The following is an 18,139-nucleotide window of genomic DNA, read 5'->3' on the forward strand; positions in this document are numbered from 1 at the left end:
ATATTTTGTGATATTGTGGAGAAGGAGGATTTGTTAAAAATAGGGTGACATTTCGATGATGCGACGAGAAAGACTTGTTAAAAGTAAAGTTTATGGTTGATTGAACGGTAGTCGTTAATTTCATTGGATTATTAATAATGAACTATTATTAATAGAAACTTAAATTGTTACGATTATTAGACGTGTTATTCTTGTATGAAAATATAACCTCATTATAAGAAACTTTTGTTTCAAACTTCGATCAATAATTACGTTCATGTAAATTGTAGCCGCGAGCATAGTTCAGAGAAACTTGTTTTCGCGAAATTTAACCGATAATCTTTCATCTGTTTGGAAATTAATTCGAATAACACGCTTCTGCGTTATTAATTCACAACAATTTTATCATACGTCAATTATTTTTAAATGATATTCACTATTCCACTGTTATTTAAAAAAAAAAAAAAATTATAGAAATATCTAACAACCCTAACACCCGATTCTCACGGTCCTCGCACGCGTATAACACGATGTATAATTCATCAGAATATCGTATCACTTTTCCCTTTATCTCTATCCGTTCTCCTTCTTATACAACAGTTTATATACCATCAATTCCCACAGTTAAATTCTCCTTTGCACTTCATATATTACACGTAACACGTTACACCGTATCGTGCCACCATCCTGTTGCGTCTAAATTCTTTCCCTCTCTTCGAGAGAGTGGAAAGTTTTCTGGGATAAAAATGATTCTACTCACCAATTTCGTCGAACCTTGAAGAACGATGCTCGTCCTCTCGTTTCCAGAAAGAGAGAGAGTTCTCATCAATCCTCCCCCAAACACTCGCGTGAATTTACTACTTGCCCCCTTCCTCGATCGATCGATTCTATTCATTTTCTCGGCCGAGTATCGAGAAACCGATTCGAATTACCAGAGATCGAGAGAGAGAGAGAGAGAGAGAGAAAAGGAAGAAAGAAGAAGAAAAGAAGAGAAGAGAAGAGAGAGAAAAGGAGAGACGAAAGGAGAGAGTGAGAGGTGGGAAGGTTTTGGAAAATTTTCCGACTTGGATCGTTTTTTAATCGTTTCTCGATATTGTTCTCGAGAGGGGGTTAAATGTCTGGAAAATTGTATAATTGGGAGGGGGCGTCAAGAGGGAACGAGTTTGGATGAATGCGTGTTTTAATTGGAGATAAATGTGTTTTACCGATTCTTTTGATTAATCGAGAGAAGAATGATAGAGAGGAGGATATTTCGATTGAAAGTCATTGTTGTTGGTTAATTGGAAGTGGTGTTAAAGAAGAATTGTCGCCCGGTCGAAATCGGGGGATATAAAAAGCGTGGGCGACGAGAGGGTGAACTTATTGATCGAGAGAGAGAGAGAGAGAGATAATAAATTGTGGAAAGAAGATCTCGACGAAGTATAAAATGAAAGATACGAGAGACTCGGGGACTCGACCCGTTTCGAGTGGAAAACAAATTTAATTGAATCGTCTATTAGATTTGAAACAAAGAACGAATTCTTCGAATTCTTCGAATTTCTTTTCTTTACCATAGAAAAGAAATTGATAGAACCTACAATTTTAAACTGTTTAAACTGTTTTCAACGAGTTTTGTCTTTTTATCGCTAAATATCACTAAACTAACTTCTCGAATCACGCAAAATCACACACAATACAATACAATGCAGTACCATCGAATTTCGAGAATTCGGTGAATTCCGTTCCATCGAGAGAGAGAGAGAGAGAAAATCCAATCATCCGGTAAAAAAAATCACCTCCTTCCACGACCGATGACATTTCCAGGGACACGTTCACCGCGAACTCGTGGGCGAGATGGTTTAATTGATCGATAGGCAGACGCGTCGAATCCGTCGAATTCGGCCGCCGCTAGTCGCGTGCAACAGTTGACGGCGCACCGGGGCTAATTGGGCTAATAGTTGCGGAAAAGTGGCCGACGATGTGTGTACACAGGAACGTGTTATTACGGCCGGTAAGAAATTACCTTTTGCTGTAACGAGCCCGCGACACGGAACCGACTATCAACCGACAATTGCAGAAGCTGTGGAGCCGGAATTGCAATTTGTCGTCCCTATCCGCCGTGTTCTCGCGCATCTGCCTCGAACAACCTACCTCGATCAATTTCCCTTCCAAACTGTTTCCTTTAATCCACTTAATCCGTTGTTCGCGATATCTCGTCTCGAATATTTTCGATGAAATTTTTCGATTCGTATCGGGCGTAAAAATTCGACACGTTCTCGGGGCGAGAAAGTGGAATCAGAAGATTTATTCGTCGGTTAGAAATTATTTTCTTCCGTTCGTTCTTTGATCTCTTTTACCGGAATCATGGTGTATAATTCTTAATTGGAGAAGAAAAAGAAAGAAACGAAATGAGTTTATACCTTAGAATATCTCGAATGGAGAGAGAAGACGAGCCATTACGAATCCCTCGATCGAATGATCTCGATGAACAAGTGTTAACGTGGAAAATATTTTTATTACGATCTATATATTTTTCTATAGAGTAAGAAAAATTTAGGGGCTAGCAAATTTAGAAAACTATCTTCGATTAGTTAATATCATTTCCAGAAAATTCGATTCATCGAATTGTTCGAATCGATAGGAGGAAAAATTGCTCGACGAACGAGACGGTCAAACAGGAGATTAGAAGATCTCGATAATTCGCGGTGGCTTCGAGAGGGGGAGAGGAGTGGCGAAACGATGCTCAAACAATGCTCGACTGGAACGACAAGTTCAATATTGAACGCATCGTTCGCACCCTTGCTGTTCTCGTTAATTCAATCCTCTAATATTTTCCACCTTCCACGAGATTAATTTTATCGTCGAAAAAAAACGTCATCTCCTCCCCTCTGCAAGAAAAATTTCATCGGCGATCGTCGAAACGACAATTCGAATTGTGTTTCGGTTGGATCCGGGTTGTAGAAATCGCAAAGAGGTCGATCGATGGATGGCTGGGAAAGGTCAAAAGTGGAACGAAGAGAATTCGTTCGAAATTCGTTTTCACGGAGAAAAATGTGGGCAGGAGAGGTTGTCGAGATCACGAGCCCTCAAGTTTTAAGCATTTCGTTCGCAATTTCATTTTGCAAGTTTTAAGCACCGAGTTATGGGGGAGTTATGTATACTCGGTTCCGCGATATCGGCTTTAAACGTGGCCCCCTCGTGGAGCCACGTAGCAACAGCGGTCACGGATCGGCCAATTCGTGTGGACCAATCGACGTGGAGAACGAGAAAAATGCAATCGAGATCCTCCTTCGAGAATCCTTGCTCACCGATGGATGACGTATTCCACGACGATACGTGATTTCGATGGGTAAAGAACGTTAGCGAGTGTCTGATGAAAATACATGGATAGATAGCCCAACGTAGGCAGGAAATTTTCAGAAAAGATTCTGAAAAACGCGTGAAAAAAATATTGATAATCGGGAGAGAAAACAGGGATGGGAAATTTTCCAAACGAAATCCGTGAAAAATAGTAAATGATAGATTTTCGAAATGAAATTCTGGAACAGCTGGATGAAAGCTTTCGCGATATTTGATTTCAATGAAAATTACCAAAAGTGAACGTCACAGAGAGTGCCGGTCGGTCGAATATATTTGATAAAATATCACGGATACCACAAAACGAGGAGGAATTTTCCGGATAAAAATTCCCGGATGAAATCTACGAAACGTGACATTGCCCAAAAAATTATCTACGATCCAATGAGAGAAAGAGAGAGAAAGATATATATGAAATCAGTTAGTTAAACGAATTCCATAAAATTTCACGAAAAATGAAAAAAAAAAAAAAAAAACAAAAATTTCGAAGAAATTTTCAAACACACCGATTTCTCTTACGCGTACGTAAAATCTCCCGGAAAGCGGACGTGAAAAAGTGGAAATTCCAATTGGAGGAACCATCAGAGAAGAAAGGTAACGACGAAATTAAAAAAAAAGAGAGAATTCGTCCCCTCGTCAGCTCGATCGAGCTTAAATTTCCCAACCTCGCAACGATGATGGTGATTAACCGAAGTAATTAACTGAAGCAGACGCGTGTTCTTGGTGGGCGAAGTGGCGAGGAGGAGCGAAAGAAACGATTTCGATGAAATCAATAATTTCGAGTCGACCGAGAAATAATGGGTCCCCCGTGCGAGACGTTGCGAAAATGAAAAGGAAGGAGGCGATGAAAAATCCAAATTCCTCTCGAGGAGGATCGGACGCGCGGCGTCGTGCCGAGCTTCCGGGAGTATAAATTCGGAAAATTACGTAATCCGACGACGGATCGAAATGTCGTGTTTTATTGATCGACTTTGCCCTCCCCCCTCTATCCCTTCCCCCCCCCTCCTCTCTGTGTAATAATGTGCATACAATGAATAGATCGGGGAATTTTTTCGCTTTCAACTTTGCTTCGGAAAGAGGAGAGAGAGAGAGAGAGAGAGAGAGAGAGAGAGAGAGAGAGAGCACACACACACACACCGGAAGACGCACACGCAAGGTGGCAGGTTACATCGGGTTTCCACGGCGAATATTACGTGCGGAGGGGGAGAGTAGGGCAAAGATCATGGTAGAAATTCAAATTCGATTTACGTAATACGGGTGGAAACGTCGCGTTTGCCCTAGCAGAGAGAAAAGTCAACAAGTTATACCTCTCTCCAACTCGCGATGGGAACGCGAGAAAAGCTATCGGGATTCACGGAGGGAAAAACGAGAAGGCACTCGCTCTTTTCTCCACTCTACTACGGCTGGTTTAAAATTTCAACGCATCCGGTCAACAAGTTACTCTCGACTGGGGCGAAGAAAGCTCGAAAAGAGAGAGACAGAGAGAGAGAGAGAGAGAGAGAGAGAAACGATGACGCACAATTGGCGAAAAAAAAAAAAAATGACGAAACATTTCATCCACTTTAGTCAATTCTAGAGAATTTTGTAAATTCTTCACAGATTACGTCAATGATCCACGATCATGTTGCAGTTTATTATTTTATCGATTTTTATTACTTTTCCTTCCCTTTTCCTTCTTTTTTTTTTCCTCCTTCAGTTTTTTTTTTCTTTCTTTCTTTTTTCACTGAAAATCGATTTAAAATATCGAAAGAGAGAATCGACACACACTTCCAGGACATCCTGTATACACGGGTCTGCGGCTGGACGTAACGGAAGCAGCTGACTCCGAGGCGCAACTTTGACAGTCCCGGCCAGTCCATTCAACTGAATCAACCGTTCGAGTTTTCTCGGGCAGCATTCGTGCACGAACAAAACCGAGAAGATTATTCCGTGCACCATTCGATCGATCGAAAATTTCCACTCGATTCCGGGAGCCTAATCGAGAGTCCGTGTAGAAAAAAAAAAACGACACGTACGAACACGACCCTCCGATAATTCTCAAAGATTCTTTCGATACTCGCTTCGATTTACTACCGTTTTCTTCCCGTTGTTTAAACATTTTCCTTTTTCCTCCTCTCGTTCCTTTTTTTCGAAACTTGTACACCAACGATACACACGAAATCCTGACGGTGTGATGAAACTTTTCTTTTTTTTTTTCTCCCCCGAATTCGTCGTCCAAGTCCAAAGTCCTCGTGCGACAACCCCTTTCTTTTCCTTTTATTCTTCCAAGTGGAGGAGAAGAGGATCCAACGATGCACGTTCCTCCGAAAACAAAGGACGGAGAGGGTGCGCGAGAGACGGAAGCAAGTGTCACACGCGAGAGAGAGTGTCCGGTTTGTGCGATGCAAGAGAGTGCGGGTGAACGGTGCGAGGTACGCGACACGTACTCGTCGAGTGCGGCTGGCCCAGCCAGCAGACTACTCCAACACCACGGAAGAGAGACCTCGGTGGGATGGCAGTTTAAATGCAACTATGCTTCCTCCGGTTTGGGTTGAGCGCGCAGGGTCCGAGTCGGCCTGCCTCGGTCGTGCTCGGCCGCTCTCGGATCTCGTCGATATGCCCATAGACACAGTGTATATGTCTATGGATATGCCGTGTCGTGGCACGGCTAAAGCTATGCTCTCTCTCTCTCTCTCTCTCTCTCTCTCTCTCTCTCTCTCTCTCTCTCTCTCTCCGCTATACTACTTCTCTCCTCTTGTCTTCTCTATTCTCTATTCCCTAGTCGTGCACGCTATGTAACTGGCCCTCTTCTCTCCTAATATTTTCCCCTCCTTTTAATCTTTCCTTTATCCTTTCCTTCTTTCCTTCCTTCCGCTTCCTCCTTCCAGTCTTCGTTCGTTTCTCTTCGCCAGGCAGGCACACAGGCCATCCTGTTCGCACAAAAGACGGATAGACTCGCTGCTTTGCAATTAGTGTTGGTCACCGGGACTGTGGTGGTGGTAACACAGGTAACACGATCGTCGTGACGAGTTGGCAGCGCGTGGTAGTTGTGTGCACGAGTACGTGAGAGTGCGGGGGTGCGAGTGGGTGGACGAGTGGGCGCGGGACGAGGGTGGCTGGCTTGGAGGAGAGGGCAAGGAATGACGGTAGTAGGATATCGACGGCCGGTGGTGGGGAGGGAAGAGCGGCGGAGGAGAGGGGAGGAGAGCTTGCGACAGAGACGGTCATATGGCGCCCGGAGTCGGAACCGGGGATGTCTTATGTCATTTTTCTTCCCGATATTCTAACGGGTGTCCCCATCCCGCTTGCGAAACGAAACCTTTGCGGCCTTAACCCCGTTCCCAAGCTAGGCAAGATTTTCCCCTGAAAACTTTTATATTTTATATTTTGTTGCTGGCTCGTGTGCGCCACCAGGCCTGGCAAACCGGCGCGCACGATCTCGAACCGGGCGACCCCGTTTAAGAAGGAAGATTTTTGCGGAATTTTTATCGTTCTTTTTATTGCGTTCTTCTTTACTGCCCTTACCGTCGTCCCGGGCAACTTACCCGGGGGAATAGCAATTTTGAACTTTACTGGCGCGAGGGTAGTATATATTCCTTCCGCGGGGCTGATTGGCGGAATAATAATTGGGTCGAGGTAAGGATTTTTCTTTTTTTTTTTTTTTTTTCTTTTTTTCTTCTTTTAGGAAACCGGTGTCGGGGCTTTTTTGTGAAACGATCCTTCGTTTTTTAATTTTCTGAAATTTATTTCGATATAAAGGAAAATTTACGAAGGAATTTTATATTATATTATATTTGGGCGAATATTGGTAATTATATGGAAAATGTTTTTCTTTTTTGTAATAAATATAGAGGATTATTCCTTTAACGTAGATTTTTAAATATTTTAAACATTTTTTTTTTTATTAATTTATGACATATTTTATTAATATTCATTTCAGTGATATAATTTTATAAAAAGCGTAGGGAACATATTTATTGAATATTTTTGTATTTTTATTTTTTGTGAAATTATTTTACAATAAATGCAAAACAAAATACTTGGTAAAACATCCCATTATATAAAAATATTAGTTTTAAAATATTATTACAAAATTATTTTTAATTATTTATCACGAATATTTGTGTAACGTAACAATTTACAACAACAAATCCGTATCGAGTTTTTTGTAATGTTAAAATAAAGTACACTGTTTACAACGTATAATAACGACTGTGATATGGTTCGACGTTCATATCAATAATCACTTAATTATTATATTTTACATCTCCGATTTTAATAACGATATATATATATATATTTTAAGTCTTTACCAATAATAAATTATATATTTTATCTCAACAATATATCATCGAATTATCAATACTAAACGATCGATATTTATCATATTTTTTCACTATAAAATTTATGTTAAGATAAAAAAAAAAATAACAATATTAAACGAAAAATCGTAAAGGATTAACGCAACATTTACGTATTCAACTTTAAATCGAATCAAAAAAAGTTAATTTTCTATTTAAATTTTCATTTCATTATTCAAGAAAGAACAACAACGAAAGGTGTGTACCATCAACAAACAAGATAACAAGAGAGCACGTATCAATTTTTCTTCTCACCTTTCATTAAGATTATCATCGAAGCTTTCAGTGCACAATCCGGATCGCGCATACCCGATCGATGCACGATATCCGCGCGCCGCGGAAGTGGCGCCGATTTCGAAACGCATTTCCACGCGTTCCATTATTCATCCACGGTAATAACACCCTTCTCCAATATTACGCGTCTCGTGTCACCCGCTAAAACTATCAATCGTGTCCACGACGCGATTCATTTCGCCCAACCCCCAACTATATCTCCTCCCTTATCGCCACCTAAACATCTTACCTCTAAATTTCGTTTAAACAGAATCAATGAAAATCGAATTGAATCAGCCGTACGATTTCAAAATTTTCGAGTTCAAACGTTTCAACTAACAACGTTCTTTTCGAGAGAAAGAAAGAAAACGTTACTTGTTATTACTTCGTCCCGATATTTCCTTTTTTTCTCGCTCTTATTTCGCACGGATTCGCGAGGGAAAAGTTTGTTCGTTCGAAGAGGGGAGGCGAGATGGAAAAATTATCGAGCTGGACGGATTTTCAAAGTTCGTTCCCCGGAGCGTTAATCGAGGCGGCCGTTTCTGCTGGGCTGTACGAAAGAGGAAGAGGCCCCCTCCCCCCTTCTCGAGATGCGGCGTCTTCGAGATCCGCCGCCAACGGCGCGGACTCGATTATCATAATAAAATTTAATTGGCACGCTACGCCGTGGCCAATCGTGGCCGTGGCTTTAAACGGCCTCGATTTTCTCCCGGGCTGTTTTCCCTCGGATCGTTTCTGTTTCGCTTCGCGTCGGACCTCGTTCGTTTACGGGGAATGGGATTGCTGCACCCTGTCGAAGATGAACTTTTCTAATATATATATATATATATAATTCGTTTAATTGATTGTCTATCTTTGAAAATTGTCGACGATACTGAATTAGACAAAAACAAAAATGAGCGATTCTTTAAGAATCATGGTTTCAATTTTGTTCTTTGTGCATTTAAAATTTTTAATTTAAAAGGATAGATATAAATATCTATCGGCAAGGGAAACATGGTGCACTGTTTATATAATTAATTTTGTATCGTTGAAACTCTCGATGATTAAATTGAAAAAATTCAATGCAAAATAAATAGTTTTTAAATAGTCTTCTAATCTAAAAGGATCATATATAAATGTCTATCAGCAAGTTTTTCGTTTAGGAAATGAAAAAAAAAAAAAGGAAAATACGATGTATCTTTGAAATTAAATCGTTTGAAAATATTCGGATAATTCGATGCGAGTAATTTCATTTGAAATTTTAATTAAAAATCTTCTATATATATACTTCAGCAAATTTTAGGAAATGAAATACAATGAAATTGCAAAATGAATACGATTTGATATTGCACGTTGAATTAAATCGTTCGAAGGAGCAAGATAATTCTATTCTAGTATTTTTCAGAATCGTGTTTTCCCGTGCATATTGAACGAGTAGCTTCCATCCGTAAGCGGGTCGCGTTTATCAGCAAATTTGTTCGTTTTTCGAACGAATCTTTTGCATTTTTCATTAATTTCGAGGACTTTTAACCTTTTCCCCGGACAAAGATTCGAAACTATCAAAATCTGCTGACGCTAGACACGGCTGCCTTTGGAGGAAATTCAACAACTGGAACTCGATAACCCAGATTTCGGGTGTAGCCGCACAACGTTTGGGGGGGGGGGAGTGCAAGCAATACAAGCAAGTATGTATCGCAACTCCCCCCCCCTCCTCCTCCCTCCCTTCCAGTTTAGGGAGTTCGTAACTGCAAAATTAATCCTCCCCCCCGAAATCCTAATATCGCTATCCCCTCCCCTCGCCCCACCCCACACCCCCCATGAATCATAAACTACCGGTCAAATTGGAAACAGTACCAGTCGATTCACGTTTCCCTTTCCGTACTTACTTGCTTGCGCGAGCCGAAATAAATCTGGCTAATGCACCTGCGATACCGCTTTGAGGATTATTACCGCGAATAAACGCTTCGGGATCCAATTCCGGCTTGTGGATCCGTAAGTCGGGACACGTGCGTCTATATGACGCCCGTCAAAACAGGATTTCTCTATCGAGCAGTCGAATTTTTATTTAGATTTTTCTCTTTCCTCTTTTTTAATATTCCGAATTGAACGTGAGAACGATAGAGAATGATAGAGTGACAGGATAATTTGAAGAAGTTTATTAAAATTTATAGTATAAAATGAAACTATATGCATATATATATATTTATATTCTACGGTTACAAATTACAGAGAAAAATAATTCAAATCGCAATTTCGTACAATGCTCGTTTTAAGAGAGAAGGTAAACACAAGTCGGACAAAAAGACGCGTATCAAATTTCGTTTCCAACGGACTTTAAAAAACGGACGGCGTAATCATAAGATCGACGCAAGAAAGAAAGAAAGAAGGAAGGAAGGAAGGAAGGAAGGAAGGAAGGAAGGAAGAATCCCATTCCCTCGCCATAGAATCCATGGAATTTTTCACGCGCACCAAGGGATTGAAGTGCGTGTGCACGAAGGGTGGAAGCACTCGAATAACCTAGATTTCGCGGAGACTCATTACATAACTTTTGCGATCGATCGTGGCGCCCTCTAACTCTCTTTCTCTCTCTCTCTCTCTTTCATCCATGCTTCCTTCTTGCTCCCGTGCATACGTGGGGAACGTATGTGTTTACGAGCTATCCTATTCGGCGCGCAAGAGAAGAACGATTTCATAGAATCTCCGCTTCTTACAAATCAACCGTGTGAATCGTCTATCGTCTGTAGCGAGAGGAGACGCAATTCTGTACGAAACGAACGAAGTCGTAGGGAAATGAAATTTAATTTTCTATGGAGAAACGTGGTATCGTTTTCCAAACGTTTGGAATCGGATGGCTATTGGACGATACGCGTAAAATAATGTGCATAATATTTGACACGAATGTAATTACGTCGAGGATTGGTTAAGAGTAAAAGTTTTTTAGATCGAGACATGACGAATTGGAAAAAAAAAAAAAAAAAAAAAAAAAAGAAAATACACGATCTCTTTTAAGAGATCTTAAGAGGTTAAAGGTTATTAAGGATTTATGCGATTGCTCGACGATAAAGGTAGCAAAGATACATACAGACGAGGAGAACAATGATTTCGAGAATGTATAATACAATTCTCCATGAATAACAAGCGTTCAATGACTGTCACTTGGAAATTTTGACTGACGTGACAGTAAGTCGGGACATGTTCTGCACTGTTAATGCAATTTCTGCATGATATTACACCATCACTCGTACAGATGCAGGCTAGCCTTTCCGCCCAAAAAAAGATGACAGAACTTTTGCATTAACCTAAAATTATATGCTGAAAGCGTATAATGTAATTCGATGCGGGGCTCAGTTAAAAAAATCCCGCTGCTCTTGCTGACCCAGATCTTTTGCCAATGGTTTCGTCGATAGAAAAAAAATTTTTTTTTTTCGAACCATCTTTAAGTAACTAACTTATCGAGTTATGCTCCATCTTTTTTTCTGCGATAAGACTGAAAACGTGTGTGTTAATTTAAAAAAAAAAAAAAAAAAAAGGAGTGAATTTTCTCTTGATTAGTTAATTAGAAAGAAATTGTAAAAAATTGCATTCGTATGAAATAATGAAATAACATATTTGAACGTATGAATACATTAAACAGACATAAAATTATAATACGATGTGTAAACTGCGGGGAAAATAAAAAATTCTGCTCCAATTTTACGTCTTCACAGGATATAAATTAAAAAAAGGGAAAAGTAATGGAGAGCAACTATTTCATATTTCGTGAATATTTTTTTATTATACAGATATAAATTATAAATTATAAATAGAGAGTAGTAGAGATGCTGCGAAGGTAAAATATTTTAAAGCACGAACCTCAAAAATATTACCGTGACAAAAATTGAAATTGAAATTTTAATTTTAAATTCTCATAAGCATTCCTTTTAGCGGCGACCGGTGAAAGAAAAAAGTTTTTTTTTTCCAAAAACACTCGAACACTTTTTAAATTTTTTTCAAATCCACGCGTTTCAGAAAAAAAAAAAATCATCTAAACATTCGAATATCGTGAAAAATTCTAGTTTCACATTCCCGGAATTTGGCTATTGTTTTTTAATGAAAATATATCTTAGCATTGTATACCTAAATCCCGTTTTGTTTATCCCAGATTTTCACATTTTTTTACATTTTTAGATATTTTCAAAAATTCCAATTTCCCTATTTTCTTTTCTCTCTCTCTCTTTTTTTTTTTCATTTGAAAAACAAGAAAAATTTGACAAATCACATTTTCTAATTTCTACAAACTATATTTTCCTTATATCCAAATATATCTATAACGTCCTAACCCTTTCTCAAAACCAGAAACCACCTCTCACCCCTTCAAAATATCACGAAAGGAAGGCAGGGAATCAATAAAAATGCGTCTATCAACTGTCCTTCGTCCAATAGTCATCAATTTTTACCCTGTACGTCTGAAATGCATAAAAAAGAAGGAAAAACAGAAACGTCAAATCCGTTAACACCGATAGATTTATGAACAATGATCTAAATCATAATCTGGTGTTACGCCGAAATGGTAACACCATTAAGACTACATTTCACGGGGCGAGACAGCGGGAAGCAGTGCACGTTGACGTACGAGCACGCATACAAAGTTGCGCGTGTACGTTGCGGGAGGGGAGGGAGGGGTTTGAATGGAATGCATTCCGCATTATGCGTCACGTCAGAATTCCACGAGTACGTTTACGGGAGGGAAATGTGAGGAACAAGTGGGCTCTCGCGTTTCGTCTTTAGAGAGAGAGATTCGCCACGAGAGATGCGCCGACGTTTGTTCCGAAAAGTGGTCGTTGTTGCCTCAAGTATCAAGATAAATTGATTTTGAACGCCGGATACCGTTGTTGATGTATGCACACAGGCATGAATTAGCGCCACCGATGATTATTTGTCACGTGACAATGGAACGATGTCCCGCCTTGTGTTGCACGATGCGTAAAATGTAGGGCTTTGTCGGCGTGCACGCTTTTGTCTCGACTGATTTCAATGAGATTGGGGAAATTATTAATGCGGCTGCTCGAAAGTGGCAATAATTAGCGGGGATTAATTTGTAAATTCGCGTTGATGATGAAGTTTAGGAAAATTTCGAAGACGTTCATTTGTGATTAATTCGATTAATTTGAAGGTATAATTTGAAGGTTTGATGTAATAAAGTATGGCCGCTATGTCGGCGACACTAGCGCCACGGGACTGGTTAACTGTTCAAAGGTAAATAATTATTTATCCATTAGTTATTTATTTTCTGTAACAGCATAGATCTACATTTTATAATATAATTATAGTGATGAAATCTTCGTTGTGTAATTTTTTTTTTACAAACTTTCCCTCGTTAATAAATTTTCTACCGGGTTTTCGTTCCAAAATTCTTCAATTTCGAAGAAATAAAACGGAATAAAAGGAAGAATTAAATTATTCAAACTCTCGAAATTGAAATACACATTCTCGAAATTCGCAGACTTCAGAAGTTGTTTTTCTCGAGTGAAAACTTCACTCGAGTATCAACGATGAACCAATTTCAAAGCAATCTCTTTACGCACGGCGAGAGAATATAGAAAATTATTGCAATCGGGTAATTACGGTTTCGTTAGGGTTTAATAGCTCGAACGTTGGCAAAAGCAATTCGAGACGAGAGTTGCTAAGTATCGGATAATTAACTCGACTTTTGCTCGCGGTTTTTGCAAATCGTTTTGCTTAACGTCGACCCGACTTTATGAAAATTCAACGTTGGAAATGTCAATCTCGGATCGATGTTTATTCCTGGAGTGCATTATTAAGTGATCGAGCCTTCATTCGCCCGAACAAATTATTAAAAATTTCAAAAAATTATTGATTTCAAAGGGAAAATAAAATAAGCGAAAACTTCTTGAAGTTCGAGGCGATGTTATGAAATTTTAATCGGTTTCAAAATTCATTTTTATTTATATAATTTACATTTTCATAAATAAATATATATATATATATATTACTTTATCCTCGAGATTTGAGGTCAGACACGAATAAAACGTCTTCCCTTAGATTTTAATATTAGACGATCTATTCGGAGGATAATGTTCTCGGCTAGTCAGACACGATCGAGACTATTTCATTTTTTATTAGAGAACACGTGTGTGACAATAATGGCGACGCGCCACGATAGATCTCGTGTCGATTTCGAATCGCCAGGTAGTACGACCTCGTAACTTCTTTCGAAATTGATGCTTGGGAAATATTTTATGGGAGATTCGGTAACCCCTTGAGCGATTAAGCCGCGCAGGACAGGGGCTGAGTCATTAATGTCACGTTTTCGGAAGGGTTTATCTTGTCGCGGGCAAATTTATTTTTCCTTTTTTTCTTCTTCCCTTTCGTTGGATCGCCAATATCCAATATAAGGTTTTTTCTTTTTTCTTTTCTTTTCTTTTCTTTTTTTTTTTTTAGAAATTCTATACGAAACGAAATTGCAACACAGCGAGAAAGTGATGCTTTCCAAAATTGTGATTTTTATTTAATTGAATCGCGCATTCATTCAAATTAAAAATAGACAAAGCGAAAGAATTATTCGAAAAAAATAGGGACGATCGTACTCAATAAAATTGTATCACAACGCAGCAACAAAAGTGAAAGAATATTTAAAGAGACAAAAGTGGAATAAGTTAATAATAATGGTGTCGTATTTGAATTAATGAAAAATTTTCATCTCTTCAAAGAAAGTCAAGGAATCGCTCGACACAAAGAATTAAACATCGAAATTAATAATAATAGCGTGGAAGAGAAGCAAGAACTGTGGCTGGTAATTGGTTTCCGAGTTATTAGGGAGGGCATGGCTTACCTGTTCCGCGTGTTTCGCGTGTACCTTGGTAACCGAGCCTAATTGAAGGTTTGCTTTCGCGCGGATATCGTGGTCATTTACATTGTAAATCACGGCTCCCTTGTTCATTGGCTTTAAAACGACCGGTCCCGTGAATCGAATACTATCAGTTAACCACTGCCCACCATTTCCATCTGAATTTATTCTGGCAACACCTTGGTCCGCAATGACGATGGATCTGAAAATTTGTCCCTCGCGATATCTTTTTCAAATCCTCGTTTCAACCCATCCAATTTGCAACCAGTTTGTAAAAGGAGTAAGCTCGTATAAATAAATCATCCACTTTCGTTCGAATTGGATAAAAATTTAAGGAATATGCACAAAACAGGTTGTAATAAACAATTAAAGGTTATTATTATTATTTTTTAACGCTTGCCTCTCGTGCAAAATTACCGTCGAAAAAGATAAGTGTCCCGTTGCACTGAAAATTTCATATATCAACGTAACACCAACCTGCCTCGAATTAATATTCAAACTATGCCAAATTTATTATGATTATGAGGATTAGAGGTACGCTTAAAGCGACGTTTATCGCGATTAAGTGGCCATTAACGGGAACAGATACCATTAGTTTTATCCCGGTTACGTTATTTATCTCTATCGAGCTGAATGAACAATATTTATACGCCGGTTATATAATTCAACGAAATAATAACAATTCTCACCGCGCGTTGCTCGACGATTTATTATTAATTTTCTAAAGAAAAGGGCAAGTTTTATAAAATAAAAGATGCGATAGAAATGGCGCGAGGAGCGCGATTTAAACAATTTCAACCCTCATTTTTCACACGATGAACGTAAAGCGGGAAATTTTAATTTTCTCGAAGAAAATCCAAAGAGAAAAGACATCCCTTCAAAGTGTTCGAGAGAAAAAGAGAAGGAAAAAAAAGTTCTTCAACAAAACCCAATATCATACTTGCGCACACGTGTCTGTCTCTACGTACTTACATTCCATCAAAAGTGGCATTTCATATTCGTTTAATCCTCTCGAGGCGAGCAGCCTCGTTCTCAATTCCAAAAATAAAGTTCTTCCTCCTCGTTGAAAGGAAGTTGAAGGAAAGATCCGCAAATCGAGTGAAAAGAAAGAAAAGAAAAGGAGAAAGAAACGGTCTCCGTAACGAAACTATTTCGCATTTCGCACGCGTACCACCCTCGCGTTGCATCAAAACCGTCTCGTTTGTCGAGTTAAGGGAAATTCCGATTTCCATCCGCCTCCGTGTACCTCGTCGTTATCCTGTTCACCGAGCTATTATGTCACGATGGACCATTAAATACACGTGGAGGTAGAGGAAAAGGATGGAAATTTAGAGGGCTCCTTCCTTTCGAGCGAACGCTCCTCGCGCTTATATTCGTCAATCTTGCCGCAAGACGAGTTTTGTCTCTGTGCAGTCTCTGGATCTGGATCATTTGGAAGGTGAGATTTGTTATGGAAACTTTTGTACGAGTGATTAAAGTTGAATGTTTTTTCGAAGTTCCGGATCTGGATCGTTTGGAAGATGAGATTTGTTGTTATGGAAATTTTTCTACGAGTGATTAAAGTCGAATGTTTTTTTTTTTTCTTTTGAAAAAAATCACGAAGGATTATTCGAATGCATTGCGTCGTTATTATTCAATTCAAACGAATTTTGTTTGGATGAACTCGTGGTGAATCTAATATTTTGGATATTTTAGAAATTGGGTTAAAATTTGAAATAGCGCAAGAATGTTTGCAATTTCGCTGCATTCCGTTTACATCCCCGACTTATTTTTAGTCACGGAATTCGTTTCGATGATCCGGCTTAATAAATGGCATCCTTCCAAACCTGTACAAGGGATTCATTCACGTTCGACGATCTCAAGTTAAAAATATTGAACCTGATAACAATCCTTGAACCTCACGTTGTCACAATCGTTCGCGTCAAGCTTGCTAAATTTTTTTCTTATGTAAAAGCAACGATTATAATTTTACGATCAAAAAAAATTTCCAATTCAATTCAATTTTTCGTATTTTTCAAAAAATATAATATGAAAAATTTAAAACAAAATTATATCATTACATCATTTATCATCATATATTTAGAATAATTTTAAAATACATATACACACGAGTCAGTAACACTTTCGAAAATTCTCAAATGGGATAAATTTTCTCGTTAATCGATTTGCGGAAAGGGAACCTCCATCACGCCATTTTATATTTTTCCTCCCTTATCCCCATCGTTTACCTTTAATCCCAGGTAAACTCGAAATATTTGCCCTCCCCTCCCCCCCCCCCCTTCTGGAAGTAGAAACGCATCCTGTCATTATCACTCGCGCGCAATACCAAGCTTTTTTTTTTTTAAAGAGCTTGCGCTTTTGCAACAGCAGTTTCGCTGTAATAAAATGTAATGATCTTCGAGAACAGTACCGACTGATTGAAGCTGTTCCACGATGCCAGAAAGCTATTATTTCCTCCTCTGGACGTGTTCTTTCAATGTGCTTGCAAGGATGGAGGAAAAAAGAAAGAAAGAGAGAAAGAAAGAAAAAAAGAAAGAAAATAATGCGACTGGAATAATAAGAATTCGAAAAGAAAGACGGAAGAAGGGATGTAAATAAGAGAAAGAGAGAGAGAGAGAAAGAGGGGGGGGTGGAAAAAAGAAGTGGGTAGAATAGGGGGATGACATAGATACAAAGAGTTATTCCTCCGTGAAAGAAGTCGAGAAATTCAAGAGGAGGATGCATTTCCGTGTACAAGTTTTCTTTGAAATCCGCCGGATGATGCTCGCCATCGTGTGTACGTGTGTGTGTGTGTGTGTGTGTGTGTGTGTGCGCGCCTGTCTCCTCAATTTCGTTCGAGATATAAATTGCAATAACCTTTTGATTGTATCCCTCTTTCTCGCAAAAAAAAAAAAAAAAAAAAAGAAAATTCCTGAAAATAAGTATTTTCATTCATTCTAGAATCGCGTGCAGCACAAATTGAAATTGAAATTAATCAATCCATCGATAATATTCTTACACACTTATACGAATCTCGACAAAATATATAGCTATACGAAATAAATTGTTCGATCCTCTGTGAGAGAATTAAAATCGTTCGTTCAAAATCTACGAGAACTTTCATTCATTCCCAAAAAAAAGAACAACTTCCCACGAGGCAAGATAGAGAAAAAAGATTCGTCCAACCATCGAGTCCAATCGTAAAAAATTTGTCTCGAATCGTGATGCAGATGGGAAAAGCTGGCCGCTTTTTTCCTTATTAAATCGGCGCAGGAATCGTGGCGCGGCGGATCGTAAAAATCCGCCGGCAAATCCCCCGCCGGTATCTTTAGCACGGCCGAAATTACAATTTAAATAGCGACTCCCTTATTCATCGACCGTCAGATGTGAGCGCTCGCGACTT

The 18,139-nt window shown here is 39.0% G+C and overlaps 1 long non-coding RNA gene across 3 annotated transcripts in view; it reads right to left on the bottom strand.

The window, feature by feature from the left end:
• LOC105735726 (uncharacterized) overlaps positions 1-18,139 on the bottom strand; it is a 210,254-nt gene that overhangs the window by 70,583 nt on the left and 121,532 nt on the right. Inside the window, exon 1 of one of the 3 annotated variants that reach the window (XR_015294127.1) lies at positions 740-5,939. The exons of 1 other annotated variant lie outside the window; for it this stretch is intronic. This is a non-coding gene — a long non-coding RNA (uncharacterized LOC105735726). Of the gene's footprint in view, positions 1-739; positions 5,940-18,139 lie in introns of those variants that run through there. One more of the 3 variants, XR_015294126.1, reaches the window with a different exon arrangement.

This window comes from Apis florea, unplaced genomic scaffold (assembly GCF_048593485.1).
Source record: "Apis florea isolate Af1SG1 unplaced genomic scaffold, ASM4859348v1 contig_3585_pilon, whole genome shotgun sequence".
In the NCBI taxonomy this organism is placed as follows: Eukaryota; Metazoa; Arthropoda; class Insecta; order Hymenoptera; family Apidae; genus Apis; species Apis florea.